At 49.6% G+C, this 6,279-nt stretch overlaps 1 long non-coding RNA gene across 1 annotated transcript in view; it reads left to right on the top strand.

The window, feature by feature from the left end:
* Window positions 1-3,947: 3,947 nt before the first annotated feature.
* The window catches only part of LOC116657832, a 41,544-nt gene continuing 39,212 nt past the window's right edge, over window positions 3,948-6,279 (top strand). Inside the window, exons 1-2 of the long non-coding RNA XR_004312970.1 lie at window positions 3,948-4,036; window positions 5,360-5,425. This is a non-coding gene — a long non-coding RNA (uncharacterized LOC116657832). The remainder of the gene's footprint in view (window positions 4,037-5,359; window positions 5,426-6,279) is intronic.

Below are 6,279 nucleotides of genomic sequence, written 5' to 3'. Positions count from 1 at the left end.
GGCTGGATCCAGGGGCTCTAGTCAGTTTCATCCCCGCTTTTCCCTGCTGGAGGAAGATGCCACTTCCAGTGCAGCAACTCTGGAAGGAAGATGTTCTCTTCCTGGTGGTGTCACTGACCGTCCTGAGTCCATTCCCAAAGAGTGTCCTTCTGCCTGGTGTCGTTGAGCCAACGAGACCGAGGTTGGTTCAGAAGCAAAGGAAAGCTTTAAAGCTTTATTCGTTGATCAAAGAATCCAGAGGCGTGAGCTCCCGCTCTAGAGCACATGCTCTCCCCCACCCACCGCAGGCTGTGGGTGGGGCTGCTTGGGGGATCTCTGGGCAGGGCGGCGAGGGGGGCGGAGTTCTCGCGGGGCTGGCGCAGCCGTGCTGCCGGAGGCTCCAGGTCGCAGTGCCGGGTGCAGCGTCTCTGCACACAGCCCGCCGCCGCCATCTTGGATTCAGTGTCGCTCCCGGCTTCTGCACACGGACCCTCCCCACCCCCACAGCTGAGGTGCCATCACTGACACTTCCCACCAGGACTCCAGCCTTCCAGGTGAGAGCCCTCTGCGCGCGGCAGCCTGTGAGCAAGTGCAAGCAGACTAAGCACAAAGGAAAGGAAGAAGGTTAGACCTTGTTTTATTACCAGATTCTGTTTTTATTTCTTGGAAATTGTTAACGGGCTTTGCTGGTAACAGTGGCACCTGCGGAGTTCTCAGGAGCCACCTGATTGGACCAACCTGGTCACATGCCCATCTCTGACCAAACGCTGGGGTCAAGCTGGCGGTATTTGCTCCTGGCAGGGCTACCCCCAAGGACCTTGGTGTCAGTTAGAAAAGGTACCCCTTTCTCTTGGGTGAAGCAGCTGTGGTCTGGGACACATACTTGGGCAGGAATTTAAGCCCCTTCTGCAGGTACAGCCTGCCCAGGTGTAGCCAGGGGTCCTGGATGCGCCGACTGCCAGGCCTGGATCACAGACCCCACATGCAGTGAGTGTGGGGCTCCCCAACTCATTGCTCATGAGCCCAGAGTGCAGGACAGAGATTCCCCAAAGGACAGTTGGGGTGCTGTGCCCAGAAGGGACAGTTCATTCCTTTGTTAATATATTTTTAGAAAGCACCCACTATGTGCCAGGGCTGTGCAGTGAAGACAGTGGACTGAGATCCCTGCCCTCATGGAACTTCCAGCCTCGTTTGGGGGATGAGATAAAACAGAAATCCATGAATTTATTAGTTACACATAATCACGACCACAGCACTGTGGAGACAAGAAAGCAGGACAGGGGGACGGGTGTGCAGTGTCAGGTGGGGCTGCCGTGGATGGCCTCACTGACAAGGTGATGCTTGAGTAAAAACTACAGGAGGTGATTCACATGGATGCTCGGGAAAGAGAGCTCCCAGAAGAAGAAAAAGGCAGTGCAAAGGCCCTGAGGTGGCAGGTTGCAGGGCAGCGGGGTGGGGCCAGTGGACTAGGCCTTGTGGGTCCTTTTGAAGACATTGGGTTTTTACTCTGAGTGAGGTGGAGCCACTGCAGAGTTTGAGCCGAGGATGGGTGGGATCTGACTTAGATTCTGGGAGGTGATGCCCCCCCAGGTGGTGAAGGGACTGTACACCCTTCCTGATCTCATGGAGCCCCTGATCCAGGCCAGGGTGGGCACAGGGACTGACCTGGATAAATGAGCACAGAATCTATTTTTCAAGGGGGCACATGCCCTGTGTACCTCTCCTCCCCCTCCCACTCGCATTCTGCTCTCCAGGAAGCTGCCTCTGACTCTCCTTGTCCAGAGCCGCTGACTGGGCCTGGCAGAGCAGCTGGTGTGGTCCATGTGTGGTCCATGGAAGGAGGGCTGTGAGCTGGGTGCTCAGCTCCCCATGGTCCCCTGAGCCCGGGCCATCCTGGGGGTGGGGGAGGGACTCAGCACCACCCTGTCCTCCTGGAAAAGCCCCTCAGCCTGCCTGGTCCCCAGCCCTCCTGAAGCAGCACCCCTTCCATGGGTCTGCCTGGTCCCACCACTTAGATGTCCCCGGGGCAAACTCTGGGCTCTAATAGTTGGGATTCTTCTGGTTGCAAGTGACAATCTCAATTCCAACAGGCTTAAGTGAAAAAAGAAAATTTACTGTCTCAGGTTATTAAAAGTCAGGGGTGTTAGGCTTATGACCCAGCCGGATCCAGGGACTCCCACAACTTAATCATGACTCGGTCTCTCTCCATGTCTGGGCTCTGCTTTCCCCGGGGTTGGCTTCACTCCCAAGCAGGCTGTCTCGTGGGGTGACCAAGACGACCGCCAGCAGCTCGGGCAGCCGCATGGCACAGAGAGAGTCTCTTCCCACCAGATCCAGCAAGGGCCCCAGGGCAGGCCCTTGTTGCCTGTTTGGGGTCACACATCCATCCCACAGCCGGTCAGAGCATCCAGGAGGATGGATGGGGCGGCTTGGTCACGCCTGGGTCACATATGCCCACCCTGGTGCTGGGAATTGGGGTCGCCGTGCCCAGTCCACACAGCGGCTCAGTGTGAGGGAGGCCTGGTCCACAGTGGGAAATCAAAGGTGGACAGGGATGGACACACAGACACAGAAATCATGGAAGTCACTGTGGTTCCTTATCTCAGAGCAGGAGAGGGAGTCTGGGAGGTAGGAGTGTGGGGAGGGAGGAGGGGAGGGAGTGAGGGTCTAGGAGGGCACTGGCTTCCCTCAGAGCTCCTCCTGCGATCCCACCAACACGCCTGGGTGCAGATCCACGCCTCTTCCCCAAATGACATTCCTGCCCAAGCACACGCCCACAGGGACGCTGTGGATACACACGTGTGAACCTGTAGTCACACTTGTACACAGCCATGCAGCCATGCGTGTGCGCGCACACATGCAGAGCATTTTCCCACCGCCTCACACGCACTTGTGGACACCCTGCCTGTAACAGCTGTGTGCACAATGCCCTACTGTGTACATCCTCTCTCACATGTGGGGCATTGAATCACTCATTCTGAGCCCAGACCATTTGGATCCAGATCCCAGCACCAAACTGTGTGACTTGGGTCATCTGACTTAAAGCCTCTTCCTCGTTTTCCTTAACCCTAAGAACCTATCTCAAAGCTGTTGTATTACGTGAGTTAATACATGGAAAGTGCTTAGAAGAATGTCTCACAAACAGTAGGCACTTTACAAACACTAGTCATAATCACAGTCCCATGCACATGTCCACACACTCACTTCCACACACGTGCCCCCTGTGAGCACCTGCCTGCACGCATCTGCACTTCCCACACCTGCACCGACACCAGCCCAGGCAGGACACACACGGAGATGCATGTTCACATGTGTACAAACATGGCAAGCCCAGACTGCACACTTGCACCTGTGCACATTACTCCTGCAGATCAGCACCCACACATGCACACGTGCACCCATGTGGACATGCACTCCCATGCACACACAATGCCATGTGCACAAACATGCATGTCCCCCGTGAACATGTATGCCACATGCATTATACACGTGTCCACATGCACACATATACCCATGCATACATGCATACCATAATCTGTGTCCCTCATGCACACATGTATTCATGAGCACTATACCCCCACAAGCACACACACATCCCTCCTCTCTGCACAAGGTCAACGCCTTCATCCCCTCCCTCTCAGATTCAACACAATGTGCTGTACGTCTGCGTCTCACTAGGAGTCTCACCAGAGGGAGGTCACCATACTGAAAATATCAAGTGTACGTATCCCATGACCTAGCTAGTCCAACCTCTGCCACAGTTTATCCTGGGGAAAATTTTACCCACGTGGACATGGAAATATGAGAATGCTCATTGCAGCCATGGTCATAATAGCAAAAAATTGCAATTGACCTAAATATCCCTCAACAGAAGAACGACTAAATAAATACGGTTTTCTACAAACTAAGAATACTGTACTGTGATTTAACAGAATTTTTAGATCTTTATTTTACTATTATAGAAACATCTTCAAGATACGCTGTTGAGTGAAAGTGAGTTGAAGAATGAAAACAAGTTGAAGAATAACACAGTTTGATACTGTTTGCATGAAATAAGGTAAAGTATGTCCTTTTTATGGGCTCATATTTATGTGGGAAAGTATATGAAAAAGTATCTAGAAAGATGCATTCAACAGATCACAGTGGTTACTTCCAAGGAGGGGACCACAGTTGGATAAGAGACATTTGTCCTAAAGAATCAACAAAATAACTGACAAGAAGTGATAAGTGAATTTAGAAAGATCACAGGATAGAAGATCAATAGAAAAAAAATCAATTTAAATTCTATATACCAGCAGTGAACAATTGGGAAATGAAAATTTAAAATGCCATTTGCAATAGCATCAGAAAACATTAAAAAAAAAAAGCCTGGGGGATATATTTAACCAAATAGACACAAGACTTGTGTTCTAAAAACTACAAACCGTTACCAACAGAAATTAAACATTGAAATAAATGGGGAGATATACTGGTTTCTTGGATCAGAAGACTCAGTATTATCATTAAGACAGCAGTTCTCCCCAAGCCGATCTACAGATTCAATGAAATCCCAACCAAAATTCCAGGAGGCATTTTTAGAAATTGATGAGCTGATTATATGATTTAAATGAAAACACAAAGGGCCTGGATTAGTCTAAAATTTTTTAAAATAACAAAGTTTGAGGACTTACCGTATCTGATTCCAAGACTTACTATAAAGTGACAGTAATCAAGGTAGGGTGGTATTGGTACAAGGAAAGAGACACAGATCAGTGGGATGGGGGACGGACTCCACAAATACACCACTCGTATATACTCAGTGGATGTTCAACAGAGGTGCCCAGGTAATTCGATGGGGAAGAGAAAGTCTTTTTGATGAATGAATATTTATATGGAAGAAATGAACTTCACCCCCTTACTCATACCATATAAAAATTAACTTCAAATGGATTAAAACTCTGAAAGAAAACGTAAGTGGAACTCTCTGAGATACTGAGGGACGCAAATAATCCACAGCCAGGACATATTCAGCACTAGCAATTACAAAAAAAAAAAAAGATAAATTGTGCTGCATAAAAATTGAAAACGTCTGCCTTCTCCTCCCCCAGATATATTTGAGAAAGGACCTGCAGTGCACAGGTTGCAAAGGCTGTTTCTCTCCCTACGCCCTTGCTCATGTCCGGCCACCCTCTCCTGCAACCACAGCCCTCCCTGGGCTCCTTGTCAGCTTCCTCCCTCGAGTCTTCAGGCCTGGGGAGGTAATGGCTTCCCTCTGCTGCTAATCTTCGGGGCCCTCACCGTCCATTCTTGGTTTCCTTAACCTGCCGTCACCTTGTAAACACTCTCTCTATTCCACCCTCCTCAACTTCCGTCTTGAGATTTGACATCTGTTTCCTGCTAGGACCCAGCCTGGGGCCGAGGCAGTGGCAGCTGCTGGTAGGAGGCTTGTCTGGAGACACAACCACAGGTAAGCTAGCAGAGGGAAGTTCAACTTCATACACGGTGGAGACAGAGCAAGGGTCAAAGGAAAGATTGCCCCTGGGAGTGTTGCCCCCCACTAACCCATCTGGGGTTAATCATGTGGAATAATGATACTAAGGAAACTCAGATAACTGGAATGGACAGAAATGGGGGCTTCTCCATCATATGGGCTTCTGCAGGTCACCTCTTTGTGCTCTGCATCATTGTTAGAACAAGAATTTTCTAAGTTTGTTTTCGGCCCTCTGTTTCAAGGGGAGGTCATCTAGTCCTTGGACTACCACAGATGGACTTCTCCCTATCAAGGGCTTACTACTCCATGTCTAGGTTGACAATTTGCTCTGTAGGACAGTTCTTCTCTTTGTCTAGCCTGTGGCTCACATGCTGCAGCGTGATGACTTCCCACTTATTCAGGCTTTGAGAGAATCAAAATGAGCTTTTTCAAAGGGAATCAGAAATTTCCTTCCTTATGACAGTTTTTGACATGTCAGGACAACAGGATTTTACTTATTGTATATCTTTTTTTCCTTTCTTTCTATTCATTCTTTTAACATCCATGGTGAATTCAGAACCAAAGTCACACATTTTGGAAATGTTAGGTTAACCATAGATGTGCCTTGGCTGCAGGGCTTTTCACAATTTAACATGCTGATGTTCTAAAGGGGAAACTAGAGGGTGCAGCTTTTCCTGGACCCACAGACCAGGGAACCTTTCTCTAGCAGAGCTTTACATGGAGCTAACACCACATGGAACATCCTTGGAAACAAACTGATAGACCCCAGCTCAGTTACTGCATAGACGGAGAAATTGAGGTTTGGGACCACGTGACTTGCTACAGTAGGG

The sequence above is a fragment of the Camelus ferus genome, chromosome 19 (genome assembly GCF_009834535.1).
Source record: "Camelus ferus isolate YT-003-E chromosome 19, BCGSAC_Cfer_1.0, whole genome shotgun sequence".
NCBI classification, from domain to species: domain Eukaryota; kingdom Metazoa; phylum Chordata; class Mammalia; order Artiodactyla; family Camelidae; genus Camelus; species Camelus ferus.
This window is presented reverse-complemented; position numbering and strand designations above follow the sequence as displayed.